The sequence below is a fragment of the Adiantum capillus-veneris genome, chromosome 11, assembly GCF_014529385.1.
Source record: "Adiantum capillus-veneris isolate H3 chromosome 11, ASM1452938v2, whole genome shotgun sequence".
Lineage (NCBI taxonomy): Eukaryota > Viridiplantae > Streptophyta > Polypodiopsida > Polypodiales > Pteridaceae > Adiantum > Adiantum capillus-veneris.
In genome coordinates this window covers 64,284,686-64,305,353 of record NC_140941.1, presented here as the reverse complement: position 1 = coordinate 64,305,353, position 20,668 = coordinate 64,284,686, and the positions used below count along the sequence as shown (strand labels likewise).

The 20,668-nt window shown below is 41.5% G+C and overlaps 1 pseudogene; it reads right to left on the bottom strand.

The window, feature by feature from the left end:
* Window positions 1-15,294: 15,294 nt before the first annotated feature.
* On the bottom strand, window positions 15,295-20,417 carry LOC147447348 (uncharacterized; annotated as a pseudogene).
* Window positions 20,418-20,668: the final 251 nt, after the last annotated feature.

Below are 20,668 nucleotides of genomic sequence, written 5' to 3'. Positions count from 1 at the left end.
GGTTGAGAGTCAGTTGGCTGACTACCTCGCTCGTGGTTTCATTAGACCTAGCACTTCGCCTTGGGCATCACCAATTCTATAGGTAAAAAGGAAAGATGGTACTATGCGCAAGTGCGTAGATTATCACGGATTAAATCCGATAACCACCAAGAACTAGTATCCTCTACCTCGAGTGGATGAGTTGTTTGATAAACTCCACGGGACAATATACTATACAAAGATAGATCTTCGTTCAGGATACCACCAGGTGCGTATCCTACTACAAGATATCTTCAAAACTGCCTTTAGAACACGGTTCGGGCATTTTGAATTTTTGGTTATGCCTTTTGGTCTAACCAATGCTCCAGCTACATTTATGACACTCATGGATAGTGTCTTACGTCCCTATCTTTGAAAATTTGTTGTGGTTTTCCTTATGACATTCTCATTTATAGCAAGACTGAAGATGAACACATAGAACACTTACGATTAGTGTTTGAACAGCTACGAGCTCATGTGCTGTATGCTAAGCAAAGCAAGTGCGATTTCTTTAAAACAGAGATACATTACCTCAGTCATGTGATCTCTTATTCTGGCATCAAAATGACACTGACAAGGTCGCTACCATTCTTCGATGGCCACATCCCAACGCGGTTGAGGAGCCTCAAATATTTTAGGCATGGCTGGCTTTTATCGACAATATATCCGTGATTATGCCAAAATTGTTGTTCCTATGACGGATCAACTTAAAGCAAAAGGTAAGACCTTTTCTTGGAAAGAAGCCCAAAAACAGAGTTTCGAACAGCTCAAGGTAGCTATAGCCACCTCTCCCATCCTAGCAATCGTCGACACACTTAAGCCGTTTGTGGTAGAGACTGATGCTAGTGATAAAGCAATTGGTGCGGTACTTCTCTAGGAGGGAAGACCTATAGCCTTTGAAAGTAAAAAGTTAGATAGAGCTCAACAGAATTATTCTGTGAGAGAGATCTCTATGCCATAATTCATGCTTTACGAAAGTGGTGACACTATTTATATGGTGCCGAGTTTAAAGTAGTTTTTGACCATGAGAGTATCAAATGGTTTACTACTCAAACGGACTTGAAGGGCCATAAAGCTAGATGGGCCGAAATCCTTCAAGATTATGATTGTAAGCTACGATATCGCAAGGGCCGATATAATGTAGCAACGGATGCACTAAGTCGGATGCCTCAGATTAATTCACTTGCTTTCACGAAAATAAAGAGTGGATTTTTAGAGTCATTACGTGGCAAGTGTGTACAAGATCGATCATATGCTAAAGTGTGGAGTGCAGTTTTAAAAAGGGATCCCTCACACTCACATGTCTCTGAACAGCCAGATCAACATGTCTCTGCATGCGCAGATAGAAACTCCAACACACAGAGCTCCACCCCTACTCAGAAAAAGCTTAAGCGATGGAAGAATTTTTCCATCGATAATGGCTACTTACTGTACAAAGGTAGAGTATGTGTTCCAAAGGACTCAGACACTAGGGGCCAAATCTTATTTGAGTGTCACGATAGTCCAAGTGCTGGTCATCCAGATATTCGTAAGACATATGTCTTAGTTCGACGGCAATTTTATTGATCGGGCTTACATCATGATGTTCAAGAGTACGTACTAAACTGCCAACAATGCCAAGTTAATAAGGCAGAGTGCCTCAAGGTAGATGTCCTTTTACAACCTTTAGAGATTCCACAAGGTAAGTGGGAGAGTATCTCTATGGATTTTGTAGTAGGACTACCTACTACAAATCATGGCCATGATGCCATATGGGTAATTGTAGACCGTCTCGCCGAGATGGGTCGATTCATTCCCATTAAGACTACGGTTAAGACAGCGGAATTAGCATGGCTATTTGTAGAGCATATATGTAAACTCTACGGTCTAACCAGCTAGTATCATTATTGACAGAGATCGAAAGTTCGATAATCACTTATGGAGAGCTGTGTTCCAAAAGTTGGAAACTAAACTTAATCTAAGTACGGCTAATCATCCAAAAACGGATGGTCAAACAAAAAGAGTTAATCAAGTGCTAGAGGATATGCTACGAGCGTACGTTAGCAAGAAGCAAACCAATTGGGAAGACTACTTACCTATATTGGAATTTGCTTATAATAGTTCAAAGCATGTGACTACAGGGTTTAGTCCATTTATGCTTTTGTATGGATTTCAACCTAGATCACCCATTACAGTGGGGTTGGCTAAAGAGAAGATACAGCAAGTGAAGGATTTTCTCCAAGACCATTTTGACATGCTTTGAGTTGCTCAACAAAATGTTAAGCAAGCTCAAGATCGATATAAGAAGTATGCAGATGAGCATCGTTGTCTTGATACTTTCAAAGAAGGAGACAAGGTTTTCCTCAAAGTTCCGGAGCATTCGGAAAGTTTGAAGACGGGAAAAGTTGCTAAACTTTCACCACGCTATTGTGGACCGTTTACCATTCTCAAACGTATAGGTCAAGTGGCCTATAAGTTAGCTCTTCCAGAGCACTCACGAGTTCATCTTGTTTTTCCTACTAGCCATTTACGAAAACGGCTAGGACAAAATGATAATGTCATTGACATAGGTGTGTTAGTTGACCTTATCGAACCACCAAGCATCCCTCATGAGCCCGAAAAGATTTTGGATTCTCATGAGATTTGCACTAGACATCATGTCAGACGACAGGTGTTGGTAAAATGGCTAGATAGACATGAAGAAGGTTCTACATGGGAGAATGTCTCCGCACTTAAGAAACGTTTTTCTACGTTCGTTTTTTAGGACGAAAACGATTCTCCAAGGGGGGGGGGTAATGTAAGGACATGGGTCCTACAGGCAAGGCCACCGGCACAGTCGGACAGTGTGTACTCTAGGGGGAGTCTATAAGATAGCACGGTTGGGTGGAGACTAGCACATGCATTACCACCGCCCTTTCAGTACCATATGCAGGTGATGCATGGGTATCCCACATATTATAGATGTCACCCAACTAGATTTCTTTCAAAGTAAATAATAAAAAAGGTCAAACTAATCATATATGCAGAGATGAAATCATTTACAAGGGGAAAAAAACATATGAAGCCCCTTGTGCTTTACAAGCTCACATGAGTTAACGTTCAACAGCAGCAGAAGTAGTTATTCAAGTGCCTCTACCAACATATGCATGAGGAATACTCACAACCATCAAATAGATTGGACAATAGTCCATTTCAATGCCAAAAGTCACCTGATATTGAATTGAGCAGTCAACTCCACAATAGCCTGCTTATCCTTGTCGTTTACCATAGATCCGACACTTAACACTATCCCTTTGCAGGTAAGGTCCTCACAATCCTAATGTATAGACACTTCTCACAAACAACACCAATGCTAAGTGAGCATGTAAAGCTCACCTTTTTATAAGGTTTGGAGCAAGTGGCCACCTTCCTTCTTAGCCGTATGGCGGGCCCAGCTTCAAGAGGGGAATGGTGTAACAGCACCGCCATGTACAGAGAGAGAAAAAGAGGGGGGGGGGGGGGGGGGGAGAGAGAGAGAGAGAGAGAGAGAGAGAGAGAGAGAGAGAGAGAGAGAGAGAGAGAGAGAGAGAGAGAGAGAGAGAGAGCACATCACCCTGCACCCCCCCATCTGACTCTCTGACGGGAGGAGATCCCCGTGCTTGTGTGTGCAGGAAGAGGAGAGGGGATAGTAGTTTTGGTGGAGCTATTGTGAGAAGGAAAATCTCACAACTCCTTATTCTTCCATATAACCAAAGAATAAGTGATGGGCAGCCAACCACTAGGCCTAAACTTTGACAATATCCCATTTGAAGGCCAACGTGGCCCAAGTCGGTATAAGGGTTAGTATGTACAACTATACAAATGCAAATTGTGCCCATAGCTTCACCCAACGTCCATCATCTATATGCAATGTGAAAATTGTTATGATGATAATCTCTTTGTCGGAGCATCCACTTGGTTCTCATCCGTGTTGACTTTGGCTAACTCAAAGCGTTTGCTAGTCAAAATATTACGTATCACATGATACATGACTTCGGTGTGTTTTGATTTGGAATGAAACACCAGGTTCTTTGCTAACGCAATCGCACTCTAATTGTTAGAATGTAACATTGGACTTTGGTGTATACCAAGGTCTCTCACTAGACGAGATAACCACACATCTTCCTTGTTGGCACTGGAAACTGCAACATACTCAACCTCGGTGGTGGAAGGCGAAGTGCAATTTTGGAGACACGATCTCCAAGAGATTGTCGCTCCAACAAACAAGAAAATGTAGCCAGATGTGGATCTCCTAGTGTCCATATAACTCGCATAATCAAAATCAGTGTATCCAACTATGGATACGTCATTGTTCTCAAAGTGTAAGCACTTGCTGGTTGAACCCTTGATGTATCTCAAGATATGTTTCACTTCTTCCCAATGCTTTCTGCCTGGGTTTTCCATATACCTGCTGACCACTTCTACTGCAAATGCAATGTCTGGTCGCGTGCTAACCATGGTGACATGAGATTGCCAACTAACGAAGAATATGGAATATTTTCCATCTCTGCCTTTTCAGCATCAAATTTGGGGCAATCATTCTTGCTAAGATTTACATGTGCAGTCATTGGAGTACTCAATGCTTTCCCCCCTTGCATGTTAAAATGTTGCACGACTTTGTGAAGAGACTCTTCCTGTGATAGTTCAAGTATTCCACACTTATGATCTCTCTTAATACGCATACCAAGAAAGTGATCACCCAAATCTTTTATGGAAAATTGCTTACTTAAGGTGTCTTTGAGAAATGCAATCTCATCTTTTGACTTCCCGACTATAAGCATATCATCCATGTATAGGATTAAAATGATGAGGGAACCATCGTCCAATCTCCTCATGTACAAACATTGATCATCTTGGCTCCGTATGTACTTATCAAACTTAATGTACCACTCCCTTGAGCCTTGCTTTAGTCCATACAAAGCCTTCTTCAATCTAGACACCACTTCTGTCCTTGTTGGCTTCCTAGGCTTTATCTTGGAACCTTCTGGCTGCATCATGTAGACATCTTCTTTGAGATCCGCATGAAGAAACGTCATTTTTACATCCATTTGAACGAATTCCATGTACACTATGGCTACTAGACCAAGCACAAGACACAGTGTAGTCATCTTGACCATTGGAGAAAAGATCTCATCGAAATCGACGCCTTTCTTCTTCTTAAATCCTTTAGCAACCAATCTAGCTTTATACTTAGACTCATGATCTTTTGCCTTGTACTTCTTCTTATACACCCATTTGCAAGGTCATGCTTGTTTACTCTCTGGTAACTCTGTCAATTCCCAAGTCTCATTGGTTGAGATCGACTTAGATTGCATAGCATGCTCCCACTTTATGTTATCTTCCATGTGAATAGCTTCTTTATAACAAGTGGGCTCACCGCAGTCAGTGACTAACAAATAGTATAATCTTGGCTGAAAACGCTAGAATAGATCTTCTCAATGCTTGATTGCTGGATTTCGCTCTCTCTAGAGTAACATTTGTTTGTGTACTTGTGGAAGGTGCATCACTAGCATGTCTAGCATTCTGCGTAACTAGTGGTGAGGCTACATCCTCAAACCTTACTTTGCGATATTCAACCTCTCTCACTGACTGTCTATGCATCTTAGACTCATTGAATATCAATTGTGAGCTGCATATAACCTTCTTGGATTCTGGGTGCCAAAGACGATATCCCATCTCTCCGTCCACACCATATCCAATGAAGATGCACTTGTGTGATTTGGGATCTTGCTTTTGTCTAAGCTCTTTTGGCACATGTGAGAATGATTCACACCCAAATACACGTAATCTATTGTAATTAGGTTATTTTCTCGTCCACATATCCTACGAAATCTTAATACTTCAATGGTGAACTAGGTGATCGGTTTATCAAGTAAATTGTTGGAAAGATTGTGCTAATTGATGCAAATGGTAGTTCTTTCACACTGGTTGGTACACTTTTATGTATACGGGATAAAAAGAACTTTTTTTCTATATCTACACTTGCAAGATTTGGTCTTGTTGTCAAATTTGTGGATGACAGATGTATTGTTCATGATCTCAGTTGTTTGGTGATGAAATAGTTGCATCTAACATTTTTTGTAATGAAATTGATAAGTATATGTTTATTACAATTGATAGGTGGCAAAAGCTTGCTCCATGTATAGACTATGCTAAAGGATAGCAATTTTATGGGTATCTTGCAATTAAAGAGCTCTTTATGAACTTGACATAACCAAAGCTTAACAATCTGATGCACAAGAAGCATGATGAGAACCCAAACAAGTACAACAAGACAAAGGTGCATCCAATTTATTATCACGCAAAACATGCACCAGCCATTTTGGCTTCCCTTTAGCTTTCTCATTTTTTATCCTATTCTCATCAAGTGTATTATTTACATCGGCATCAGAAATAGGTTGATCTATGACGTCACTTGAAGCTTGCATAGGCCAAATATTTGCTTCACTGTATTCCCACTATTGGAAAGAGGCAACAAGGTATTGAAAACTTCTTCTGAGCTTACACATGTCTCTTTAGTACATGACAACAAGGACTGAATTGCATCTTCCACAAAAACAACATCTCAAGAAGTTAAGATATAGTTTGACTATGGATGATGTAATGATAACCCTTGCTTTCAACACAATAACCCAACAAAGATGCATTCAATACCCTTATCATTAAATTTCTTACATTGTTATTGTGGCACTAGAGCATAAGCCAAGCAATAAAAACACGCGACTAATAGATGGATTTTATAATGCCATGCCTCATTGCAAAGCTTTGGTGGGACGCCTATTAAGTATGTAGGCATTACACATGATAGCCTCTAGCCAAAAACCATGTGACAAAGGTTGGATTTTGACCACATTTCATGCCATCTCCATAAGTGACCTATTTTTCCTTTGAGCAATACCATTTTTTGAGGTGTATAAGGCATTGTACATTGGTGTTCCATCCCATAACTAGCCACAAATGCATTGACTTCTTTCGACATATACTCTTCCCTTCATCATACCTTATTCTTTGATAAATAAAGTAATAAGAAGCTAATGGGATAATCCACTCTTTCACTTCATGGTAGCACGCCTTAAGGGAAAGCATTGAGTACCCCAATGGCTGCATATGTAAAACTTAGCTAGAATGATTGCCCCAAATCGGATGCTAAAAAGGCATAGATGGAAAAAGTGTCATATTCTTTGGTAGTTGGCAGATTCATCTTTGCCATGGTTATCACACGATTAGATATCGCATTTGCAAGGGGAGCAATCAATAGGTATATGGAAAATCCAGGCAAAAAGCATTAGGAAGGAGTAAAACATATCTTGAGATACATCAAGGGTTCAACCAGCAAGTGCTTATACGATTTGGGAACAATGATGCATCCACAGTTGGATACACTAATTCGAATTATGCGGGTTGTGTGACACTAGGAGATCCACATTTGGCTACGTTTTCTTGTTTATTGGAGCATCAATTTCTTTGAGATCATGTCTCCAAAATTGCACTTCATCTTCCACCACTGAGGGTGAGTATGTTTGCAGTTTCTAGTGCTAGCAAGGAAGCTCTATGGTTATCTCATCTAGTGGGAGACCTTGGTATGCACCAGATTCCAATGCCACATTGTGACAGCTAGAGTGTGATTGCATTAGCAAAGAACCCCGTATTTCATTCCAAGTCAAATGTCATAAAATCTAATATCTAACCAACCCCATTAGGAAGAGAATGGAGTCTAGCATGGCCTCTTTGTTTGGCAGTTTAAGGGAGTCAAACCTTTAGTATTAAGAAAGCAATCAAAGGATAAATTTTGAATTAAAACAAGAAAAACGGCTAGTTTATTTGAATTCAAATTTCCCCTCAAAATGAAATTTAAAATCTAGTGGGAAAACTATATCATGTAACACATCTATGGAAAGAGCTCGATGTGTAGATTCCAAATCTATAGTCTCCGCTCAATCAAAGATCATATATAGGAGTTAGGAAAGGCCAAAAATCATAAAGTTGTCCATCCCCTTTTTGGGCAAAAATTGCTTCTTTGACCACTCTTACACCTCTCTTACACACCCACCATTCTTGCACACATGGCATGCATCCATTTGTCAAAATGTTAATCACCTCCATAATCTCACGGCAAATAAAGAGGCCCTCCTAGACCCCATCCTCTTCCTAATGCAAATGATTTTCTCATATTAATCTGATCATTTAATGTGGGAGAATAGACGGGAACAAGGGTTAGAATATAGACATGTGCTTATGGATCTATCTCAACACGGGGCCAATGTTAAAGGGGTCCAAATGAGAGATGATAGGCCAAAGAACAAGGCTAGCTAATGGAGCTTAAATACCTTAGGGTTAGATTTAGTAAAGACCTCCAATGGTTAGTGTTAAAAGTCCTTTGAACTTAGGCAAGCTAGGGTTGTGCTTGAGGTGGGAACCCGACCCAAGCTTGAGGTGCTTGTAGTGCTTGCCGACTAAGGTGCTTGAGGTGATTAATGACTAAGATGCTAAGGTTATCTATGACTAAGGTGCTTTTGGGGTTAAGGTGTCCAAAAGTCAAAGCACATCCCTACTCATGAGGGGGCGAGCCCTCTTTGTAGGAGCTAGAGAGAGAACACACACACCCTCACACAAGGAAAGCTTGGTACAAAGAAATCAAATAGGACACTTGTCAAGCTCCTCTTCATGTTGCCCTCATAGTGTGCCTAAAGCCTATTGGTTGGCCTCCTGAGAGGTCCAATGATAATTTAGTTAATTTAATTAATTGTTTATGCATTTATCAAATCCTCTCTCTCAAAGGGGAAAGGGGGACACTTGTCCCAAAGCTACCCTTGTTGCTTGATATGCACTAAGCATGTGATTGGCCAAGCTTGAGGAGGTCCAATCAAGTGCAAGCTAGTGCTAGAAGAGGGGTCGATCAAAGCAAGGGGGCACCGGGGGCTAGCTTGGGAGGTATACTCTCTCTCTCTCTCTCACACACACACACACACACACTCATTGTGTGAATTGCAAAGTGCAAGAACCTTCTCCAAGCTTGTAGAGAAGTTGAGAGACTACACCAACACTCTTGGCTATGGAATGCAAATCCAACCAAGAACCATGCTTCAATGCTTAAGCTTGCCATTTTCTTCATCTTCATTACTATGCTATTATGTATGCTAAGCAAAAAGAGTGATGATAAGTGAGAAACTATTTCTTTCTCGTATGAATTTTTCTTCTTCCTCTTCCCTACCCTCATTCACCGCTAGCTCTCTCCACCTTTAAAGGTGTTTGAGGCCTTGGGACTGAGGCTGGGGATGGTTAATGTTTTTTACAAAGTCTATGTTATGCTCGTGATGCATGAAGCTTTCCATCTTCATTGCAATACAAACATTGTATTGTACCAAGTCTCTCTTGGTGGGAGAATCTATAATACAAAAGCCTATTGAAGGGGGGACCGGCTCCACATAAATCCGGTCCTCAACTGTTGTCAAGTACTCTAAACTCTCTCTCTTGCAAATGTATTGGTCATGCTAAGTTAATTAAGTACTACGGTTATGTTGCTACTGCTAATTAAGTCCACCCTCTATGTTCTCAAGTAGTCTCACGACAATGCTCACTCTAATTCTCTTAATTCCGCTATTCTCAAAGTTCATAGGCCATTTCCATTACATTGATATCATAGCTATTGGTTTCTCTTTTCTTGCTTAAGAAGAGAGGTTCTTAAGTTGTCCATGAAAAGTTGGGCCTGTTTATTGCAATGCCTGTTTATTGCAATAGGGTAAGCGTGACAGGGATCAATTATCTTCGTTGAGAAGGACTTAGTTTGAGGTACACCATTGGGAACTATAGTCTTCATAATAGAGCCTCTCAGGGCTGCCTTTGGCTTAACCATTATTAAGCTACAAGCAAGCTCAACAGGAACCATAATCAATCGAGCAATGTTAGAATCTCTCCACTAGTCTTTGCAATCAACAGTGTCTAAACCACGGGTGTGGTTGCTTGAGACCTGATTTTCAAAAGTCCTAGAGAATACAAGAGGGGAGGACACCACAAATCTTACCCTGAATGGCAAAGGTCCGAAAAGCTTAAGAAGTTCAAAGAGGGAGGAAAGAGTATCTCTTTGCTCACCTATGATAGCACCTTTGGTGCTACTAACAAAGTATTGGCCTTCATCCAGCAATTTGATGCGGCCTTTGAAGACGAGGGCTTCACGGAGTCCTCTAAGCTACGCCATGTAGCTATGCACTTCCAAACATCTGCTCGTCAATGATGGGCTCGCCTTCGCAGCAACGACGAAGCCCCAAAGACATGGAAAACTCTACGAGTTTCCATCATGAAGCAATTCATTGCAAGGGATGCAAAGGACAAAGTGCTTACCAAATGGCGGAGTTTGAAGCTTCTCTACCATGAGTCTATCCACAAATATGTGGATACGTTTTGTGATTTACATCTCAAAGCTACTCTCTTTCAAAAGATAGACTTTGCTGAGCAAAAGCAATAGTTATGTGCGGGATTACCTGAAGAGATAGCCGAGTACGTCAACTCTCAACGGCCTGGTTCTATCATCGAAGTAATCCACCACACTATGGTTGCTTGGCGTATCAATTTCCAACAAGGGGCTAGAAGGAATGTCAAGCCCATGGAAAGCAAAGACAAAACTGATGCAAAGGGGAAAACCAATGTCCAAAATTCTTCCCAAGGCAATTCCAACAACAAGAACAACAATCGGTCAAAGGAGAAGGGAGTTTACAAAGGTAAAAATAAACTCTTTCCTAAAGAACTTAAAGATTTTTGCAAGGACCACAAATGTTTTAAGTGTGGGGAGCAGGGACATGGCTATTGTTCTTGCCCCAAGAGAAATGTCCGCAATGAGACTCCTAGAGCTTCCACTATCAAAGCTCCAAAAGAGGATGCTCATTGCAAAGCACCTCTCTCCTATGCTTGCGGAAAGGTAAGGGAGAATGATGCCTTCATCTTGTTTGACCCTAACTCTACTCACAACTTCATATCAACGAAGTTGGCCACCAAGTTGGGCATTCAAGCTTTCGAGATGGGAGACACTGTAACTGCCGATACAGCTTTCAAGGGATAACAAGACTCCGTTACTCCCTTGATTGGGAAGTTGAGGCTTCATGTCCAAAGCTGCCAACATAAAGGAGAATCTATTTTACCTAGAGGGAAAAGAGCATGTATATGGATTCTAGTGAGTCTAGTCGTACTATACCACTTGTAAATTCTCCTGCTTTTGATAAATCAATAAAAAGCTTAGTTTTCACATACATGATTTTTGTCAAAGAGTCTCTAAAAGGTCCTAATGTTTCATCAAATGTAAATGATAGGAATTAAGAAGAAATAGACTTGTCTAATTTCTTCCAAGATGTGTCCATCGATGATATCCCTATGGACTTACCTCCAAAACGAGGGAATGATGACCATCGAATTGAGCTCCTACCAGGAAGTTCACCGCCTAACAAGCCTCCTTATCGAGTTTCCCATGCTCAACAAGAGGAGATCATGAGGCAAGTACAAGAATTGGTAGACAAAGGCATGGTGAGGCCTAGCTCCTCTCCCTTTTGTTCTCCAATCCTTTTCGTGCAAAAGAAAGATGGCACATACCGCATGTGTGTGGACTAAAGAGCACTAATCATATCACTATCAAAAACAAACTTCCCATACCTCATGTACAAGATCCGTTTGATAAGCTACAAGGCTCTACCTACTTCAGTAGGATTGACCTTAAAAGTGGCTATCATAAAATAAGGATAGTGGATGAAGATATCCTAAAGACCGCATTCCGTACAATGTTTGGTCTTTATGAATATCTTGTTATGCCTTTTCGCTTGACTAATGCACCAGCCACGTTCAATCGTTTAATGGAGAAAATCTTTAGACGCTACTGCAAATTCACTGGGATGATATCATCATCTACTCCAAGACCTCGGAGGAACACAGGAACATCTCCTGGTGATTTTTGAAGCATTGAGGGAGAAGAGGCTTTTTATCAATAAAAAGAAAAGCGAGTTTTTTCTTCAAGAGATTAAATACTTAGGTCATATTATCTCTCAAGATGGTAACTGTATGGATCCATCGAAGTTGGAGGTAATAAAAGCATGGCCTAATCCAAGGAATCTACATGAGCTAAGAAGTTTTATTGGTATGTGTGCATACTATAGACGCTTCATAGCAAAATTCTCTCAAATAGCAGGACCATTACATGACTTAACAAAAAAGAACGTTACGTACTCATGGATTGCTAAGGAGCAAAATGCTTTTCACAACCTCAAAGAGAAGCTTACTTCCCAACCGGTCCTTATGCTTCCAGATCTCTCAAAGCCAGTCGAGGTCCAATGTGATGCTTGTGGTGATTGCCTTGGAGCAGTCTTGCTTCAAGAAGGGTATGCCATAGCATATGAGACCCAAAGGCTCAATGCCGATAAACGAGTCTTGGGCATATACGAAAAAGAGCATTTAGCCGTTCTACATGCCCTAGATACATGGAAGCACTATCTATTGGGGACTCCATTTACTTTGCAAACTGACCACCAAAGTCTTAAGTACTTCATGATGCAAACCAAGCTTTCCGACAAACAAATGAGGTGGGAAAATTTTATTTTCATATTGCTCACATTGCTGGTAAGCACAATCAAGTGGCTGATGCACTTTCACAATGACCAAAGTTAATGCGGTGTCTATAGCAACTCACAAAGATCTATCTTCTATGATAGATGAGTATGCTATTGACCTTGACTTTAAAGACATAATGTCAGTCCTTGCATTGGGGAAGAAAGAAGAACCATTCACCTTGCAGGATGGTTATCTTCTGGCAATAGGATATGTGTTACCCACTCCTTTTGTGAGAGAGTCATGTATGAATCCCATGCTCCTCCCTATGTGGGGCATAGAGGCATTCAACCTACTCTTCAAGGAGTAGAGATATACTTCTATTGGCCTACCATGAAAGTGGACATACAAGAGTATGTTTCAAAATGTGTGATTTGCCAAAAGACTAAGAATGATAGAGGGAAGCAACCTTGATTACTCCAGCCATTTTCAATCCCTAATTCACCATGGGAGAGTATATCCATGGATTTTATCTTTGGATTATCCAAATTTCTTGGGTTCTTAAGGGTCTTGGGTTCGTGAGGTTTTCTTTCGCTTGCAAACCTTGTTAGAGAAGGATCTTCTCTTCACTCGAGTTCTGCTCTTTTCCGTGGGCGCACCCCTTGGCGGCCTTGCGCTCACACCAAGGTTGATTTTTCCCACCTCACATCGATTGGCTGGCCGCTAAGTGCACGGTCCGCTCTCAATGAGTGAAAAGAGATACAAGGGGAGGCTGGACAAGCCCTTCTTTCTTGGGATTCTTGTCACTCTTCAAAAACGCGATTAGGAATTGGCACGCCCAAGCGAACTTGGGTTCGTGCGACGACAACAAGCAAAAAAATTGTTATGATTCTTGTGGTTCTTTCCTTGAGTGATACAGAACACTGCCAAAGCTCTGATAGCAATGTTAGGTGCAGCGGAATGATTGTTTGCGCATTGCTCAAGATGAGTGCTCCGAACTGTGCTCAAGGTTCCTTTTGTCTAGGTTATGGAAGGTAGAGCCTCCGTTCTTAATAAGAGAGTGCTATGATCACAAACAAAGTGAATGGACACTGTGCGTGCAAGTGTATGAGACTGAGAGATAGAGAGAGAAGAGAGATACAACACCAGAGACGTTGTAAAACCCTCCTCCGAAGGCCCCACTCTCGTCGGCGAGAGTGGTCTACTTATGATTGCACAAACTGGTACAAACTGTATACATGTGACTGATGCCAGTCTAGGCTATGTCGACGATGACGACGGTGATGACGAAGTCGACCTAAGGCTGAAATCTGCAATCTTTCTACTGCTGTCCAAAAACGCTATGGGCTGGAATCTGCAACTGAGCCAAAAGTGCTGATTTTGGGGCTGGTTTCGGTGGTTTCTTGACGCTGAAATTCTGCAGTTTAATGGCTGAAAACTGATGTCTTTCTGGGGATGAATTTGCTACTTCTTCATGGACTGAATCTGCTACCTTTAGAGGCTGAATCTGCTTTCTAGGGCTGTACTTGCAGGTTCTCCATGCTGAAAAACGCTGCTGATGCAGGTCAAAAACGCTAGCTGGCTGGTTTCTCAAAAACGCTAGCTTGCTGGCTGAATCTTCTAGCGATCCCTACTGATGCAAAACGCTAGGCAAGGGGTTACTGATGCTGATGCAAAACGCTGGTGTCTGTTCTTGCTGGCGATGGTGTAGATCTTGAAAACGCTAGAGAAGGTCTGATGCAGAAAACGCTAGCATGGGGGTTCTTACTTGGAGGGAGTACCGCCAAGGGTCTTGTGAGAAGTTGCCCCCTGAGCTTGACTCCTGTTGCCTCTTCTGCCATTTAGTGCTAACTTTGGTTTGCTTATATATTTTCTTACCCAAATTGCCCTACCTACTTTTGTTGGAAAGTCACTTAAATTAATAAGTGAAAAATGCCAAAAATAGGTAAAATAGGCTAAAATTATTGGAAAATTCAAAATTCCCCTGATGGAATATGGTGGATTCTGATGGGAATACTGATGATCATGCTATATGCAACCAGAGGATATGCATCTATACTAAGTGACTGGGCATGCACAATCTACGAATAGACTCACAAAAAGTGCCAGATCACTTTTAATCTAGACTGACTGGACTGACTGAACCCTGATCATTCTGTAGCTTGTCCACGGACACATAAGGCTGGATGTGTCACGTGACAGAAAGGTTTTACCTGAAGAAGAAGCAAAGGTGCATTGCAAAGCTCGGCGAGCAGACAACACACAACCACAACGGTAACCACACATGCACAACCCAAACCTACACATAGGAAAATACACACTGTGAAGGACACGACCAAGAAGCAAGCAAACACGTACACAAACCCGCGGACCAAACCCCAAAGAGAGGAAACCCTGTGTGCGCGCGCACACAGACACACACACACACACAATAGACAAGCATGAACACAACAGGCAATCAACACACACACACACACACACACAACACACTCACACCGAGACTCTTACACATCAAGTAAACAGTAGCACACAACGGTGTTGAAGGGAGCAAGTCGATGCCAAAGGATCAGGCTGGGCGAAGAGGGCAAAGTTGAGGCCAGGTTCCGTACAGGGACAGGGGCAGTGGGAAGAATGAGAACCTAGAGGTAACTGCAGCGGGGACGGGGCTCAAGAAAGGCGGTGGTAAGGTTGAGAGCCCAGAGCAGATTCGACATCTCCGGCCATGTGTGAGCAAAGCAGGCGTAGGCTGCACAGACTTCAGCAGGGCTCAAACCTGCACTGGCTGCAGCAAAAGGGCAGAGGTGCATCCTCAGTCAAGGCACAAGTGGGTGCAAGGTATGAGTCCTGCGGCCACGACAGGCCGCTGAGGAGAGGGTAGGCGGCAAGCAACAGCGTGCACAGGGCAGGAAACACCTGCAATGCAGGGGTGCGACCAAGTAGGTTTTAAGTCTTGCGGAGAGGGGAAGCACGCCTGCGCTAGCTAGGGTTTGTGACATGGCTCGCTGGCTTCACTTCCCCTCTGTGTGTGTGTGTGTATATATATATATATATATATATATCATTTCCTTCCCTCTATTCAAGTTCAGTTCAGTTGTTTGTAGTTTTCTGAGTTCTCATGTGTGTCGCTGTAGATTTCTTGCTTGGAATGTCCAAGCCTGTTGCATTTTTCGACTCATGTTTTTGGTTTTTTTAATGCTTTTTTCTTCGATCTCTTTACCATCTTATGATTGAACTTACCATGTATCCAAGCAGGTTTTGGTGGATGCTAGTGTGAGTTCACTTGGTGACCTCACTCCCACCGGAACATGTGTCCTTCTTGAAGGATAGTTGAAGAAGCCACCCGAAGGAACCAAGCAACTAGTATGCCTTGATTGCCAAGCTTTGGAAGAATACTATTGCAATTAGAGAGAGCTTTCCTTTGGTGCTTGGATGTTTATGGGTTTGGTACCTGGATGTGTATGGAAATGAATGGAGAGCAAGGGCACCATTGTAAATACTATTTTGTTCGCATTGAAGCATTGAAGAAGAGTATACATTAGTAAAAAGAACATAGAAGTGAAAGCTGGGGGAGAGAGAGAGGGAGGGAGTGTGTGAAAGAAGCACGTACTTATTTTAATGGCGACAAATCTTGTGAGCATTAGTTAGCAGAAGCCACTCATATATACAGGAATTTATGTACTGTTTTGTTTTGAGAGAGAGAGAGGAGGCATGCATTTTTTTTTCGAAAGAGAGAGGGAGGGAGAGCTTATTATTTGTTTTGCTCAAATCTTGTTACGCTAAGTGAGTGCAAGTCACTGGAAATAGTATGGTAAAAAGTTGATGAATGAAGAACGGAACTAAGCGAACGAGAGTTGGTAAGACTTTGAATGTAGCATGGAATGACTTCTTCATAAAGAAATAGACATAACTGCTGTGGAGAAGAGGAGGAGGACTACGTAACAACACATATTAGCGGGAGATTTTGATGCACGAAGTAAGGGCTATATCGGTAAGATGATCTTCAAATTTGCACTTGTGACTAACTGGTTGACAGGCAAATAGCGCGGAACGAATTGTTTAGCTGACTGAAGGTGGTTGGGGAGCACGTTAGAGTAATTCAATTCTATAGTCTCGAGTAGGCTGAGCATGTCCGCAATCTGCACGAACAACATACAATGGTGTGTTGTGGAGCAACCAGACAGCATGGCGATGTCGATGGTGATTTCTCGACCGAGTGTGTTCCAAGTGATGTAATGTGGATGCCATGGGGTAGGTGGTTGAACTGGCCATGGAATGAACTCAGCCCATTTATGCATGTAGTGTCTGAGCACCTGCTCTTGCAAATGTGGGTAAAGACAGTATTGCAACTTATACATTGCAGTCTCAAATTCTGGCTGTTGGTCAATCAGATCAGCTGGGATCGGCCTACCCATTGTAAACTGAAAAAAGAAAAAGCATTCAAATCAAGGAAGCTGATAAGTACAAGTCTGTCATAGTCTGAATGGAAAATAAAAGACATTGTTTTAGCCAATGATTAACGTTATATGACAAAGACATTGAACAAAGCAATTAAATAAAGATAGCATAAGTTCACAACTATAATTTCTTAGTTTTTTTCAGAAAATAATATATTCTCAACCTTGGTGGATGTCCAGAACAGTGTTATAACCTAATGTAGTTGTTGTTTTGTGTTGTTTAATATGTTGAAGACAAGGTGCAGCATCTATACATTTATAATTTTTTTGTAAAATATATAAGTTGTTGCTACATGATTTGTCTCTTATTAGCTGATAATTTTTTGTAGAAGTATTGGACATGGGGTTGCTGGAATGGATTGTCTGTTTCTCTTGATGTTATTGCAGGACATCTACGTAACATTTTAAGGTAAACATAATGTGATATCGAGAAAAAAATTGCATAAGGTAAAGAGCATAAAGGAAGTCTCACAGATAATAGAGAAGCATAACATGAAAATTATCGTAGATACTAGAGGAAAAGACTCTTGAGAAGTGATTGAATACAGAAGAGAAAACTAAATGGGAGTTGCTAACTCAGAACAAAGATTAAGTTTCATTGCACGCTATATTTTTCTATGGTGTTTTAAATAATGGTATTTCCTGCAGTTTGGAGGATGTCCCTTCAAATTATTGTATCCTTTCGTGGACGTTGCATCTTGTGTAATTATCTCTTGTGCTTCCAGTGCAATAGCAGTTCTCCTATCGTGTGTAGTGTGCAGTACATGAAACTCAAAGTTTTGACAAAATGGGGGAAAGGACACACATCATGTTTCATCCGTTTTGGTGGATTTTTCATGTGTGCTCTTTTCCTAGCTTCAAAATCGGATGTCATGCCTATGTAAACACGGTTATTGATTTTGCACCTAATAGAGTAAACTATGTAGTTCTCTTCATCTGTCGTTGTCTTTTGGGAGCTGGAACAACGTCGGAACGTGCTGCTTCCTCTTGTGAAGTTGTTATGTTGTTGGGGATGTCCTTGTTGGTTTCGTTGTCGATGTCCTGCACTGAAGTGATGTGCTGAATTAGTATGTAATCAGATAATAATTAGACAATTATATTCAATAAGGGGTGCATATGGTTACCATGTAGTGGTTCAAGCTTTCGAAATGGATCAGTTGTCTGACCGAAACGGGCATGAAAAAGGTCTCTATTGAAATGCCATGTGAATTTCTCATCAGTTAAGATTGCTCTCTCGTTCCCTTTGAATTCGTTCCCAAACTCTTTGACCATGTTGAAAAGTGCCTGGCTTGCGGTATTCTTGTCGAGAACGACCAATTTGTCGAGGGCAATTTTGTAACTGTAGTGTAGCATCTCGATTGCATAGGTGGTGATACCAGCAGTCTTTGTGTTCAATATTTATTGGGCTTCTGTGTCTAGCAGTAGTTTGTTTGACTCATCGAAGTCAATGCCCAACGATAGCAGTATCTCTTTTTGTAACCCTGTAGAAAAAGAAGGGTAGATGTTGTAGAAGCAACCAAATTTGTTAACTATTAGTGTTTGCAATACAAGAATATGAAGAGCTCGAAGTACCTGTTGCCAGCTTTAGCTCGTTATTTCTATATTCTTTGTTTCGATTGCTGCATTTATTGATTATGAGTGGAGGACCTGAGTCGTGCGGAACCCTTCGATGAATGCACTCGGAGCCTCGCCAGCCATATTTGCTAGGCGCATTTGATTTGAAGATGGATATGCAGAATAATTGTTTTTTGGTTTTGAGGTAGCTGCGATGTTGATGAATTTATCGAATATATCTGAATGATAGAGAAAGAGAAATATGATGGTTGAGTTTTGTACATATTGAATGGCATAAAATCTAGCTACAAAGTAGATTAATTTGAGGAATGGTTACCTGATCGGTGTCCATGAGGAGATGCTGGAGGTTGTTACTTGCTATAAAGAAAATCTGCAGTCAAGAAAACTGTCGTCAAATAATTGTTTGTGTAGTCCATGCACCTTACGAGATGAAAGACCGAAAGAGCTAGAGGACTTGTTTGTGAAAAAAGCGAGGAAATGTGTAAAAATAAGCGATGAAATGTCTAAAGACAAGCAAGGAAATGTCTAACCATTGGGGGAGTGTTCTACTGGCCGGCCAGAACATCCTTGGGGTTGGGATGTTCAATATCTTGAGATGGCGTCTTTCTGTCACTCGAGAGAACATGACGTATGCCAATCCTGGGGCGAAAGCTTGTTTTATAATGAGGATGGCTTTCTTTGATATCGTAGCTCCTTGAGATTTGTGTCCAGTGATTGTGTACGCGAGTGACAAAGGGAATGTGCTTTTGTGGAACCATCTGCAATTGATTGCTCTTGTAGCATGTTTAGTCCTTCGTATTGTCATGGTGGTATCAGTGGAAAGTAGCATTACTTCTATAGCAGCAATTGACCGGCACAGTCGTATGAATAGGAAAGTATACGGCAGGTGGATCCATTCGCAGCACCCATAGCCAAGTTAATGTTTTCTGTAATCATACATCTAGCCCCAATTGCAGTATTGTCCATCTCATGGAATGCCTTGTCTTGGAGCCATTCTTGCAGCAATGGTTCGTCAACAGCGTTGGTCTTCAGTGGAATGGCAACAATATCAGATGCCGAGAAAGACTTTTGTAGAATCAAGTTGTTATACTTATACACGTCTTCCCTATGAGTACATATTAGTGTAGTAGCGTCATCGATTACTCGCAGGAGTTCAGTTTCATTGATTACACACTGTGACAACGTTTCTGCTATTTGTTGTTCTGTTGCTTGCTTGACACGGATCGTATCCAAGAATTGGACGTAAGTGGGGTCTGCAGCATGGCGAACTGAGAAGGTCATGTTGTGCGTAGTGGCTATAGCGATGTAAGATGAGTTTTGTATACTGCAAACATGGCATAATGGCTCTTGGTGATGGCAGACTGGAGGAAGTTGCGCCAAATCCCCAAAAAGCAATATGAGCTTCTGACTGAATGGGTCAAGGAGTGTTCCGTTGGTGATGTTAACTATCTGGAGAACGACCATATTGAAGATTGTACTCGTTAGCATTGATATCTCGTCTATGATAATGACGTTGGCACCATGTATAGCGATAAATCTTTCATCTGTGGGATGAATTGCTTGTGGGAAATGTTGCTTAGAACAAGGGATCCTGAATTGATAGTGGACAATGGTTGCGAGGCTGCTAAGGCGAGCGCCCGCTGCTCCAGTTGATGCAGTCAGGATAACGGTCTTATTATTTTTTATGAAGCTTGGGGTGAAATTTTTTATGAGGAATGTTTTTCCACATCCTGGAACACCTGTAATGACATGGAGGCCATTATTCAGGCCTGATATATGATCAAAGATTGCTTGTTGTTGAGAGGTCAGAGCTGCATTGTTGGTCTCAGCGAACTCTTGCAGTAGCTTCATCACGACTTTGAGATACTCCTGATTCAACTATGTCATTCACTGTACAAGTGAGTGGATCTTCACGACTTTGAGATACTCCTGGTTCAACTGTGTCATTCACTATACAAGTGAGTGGATCTTCACGATTGAGGATGAACTTTTGTTTTATGAGGTTTAAAGTGTGTCCTGTATTTTCAGAGACGAGCATATTGCGTTGGGTGTGCTCATTTATGTACATCTCTAAGTCTTCATCATGAAGAATGATCTGACGG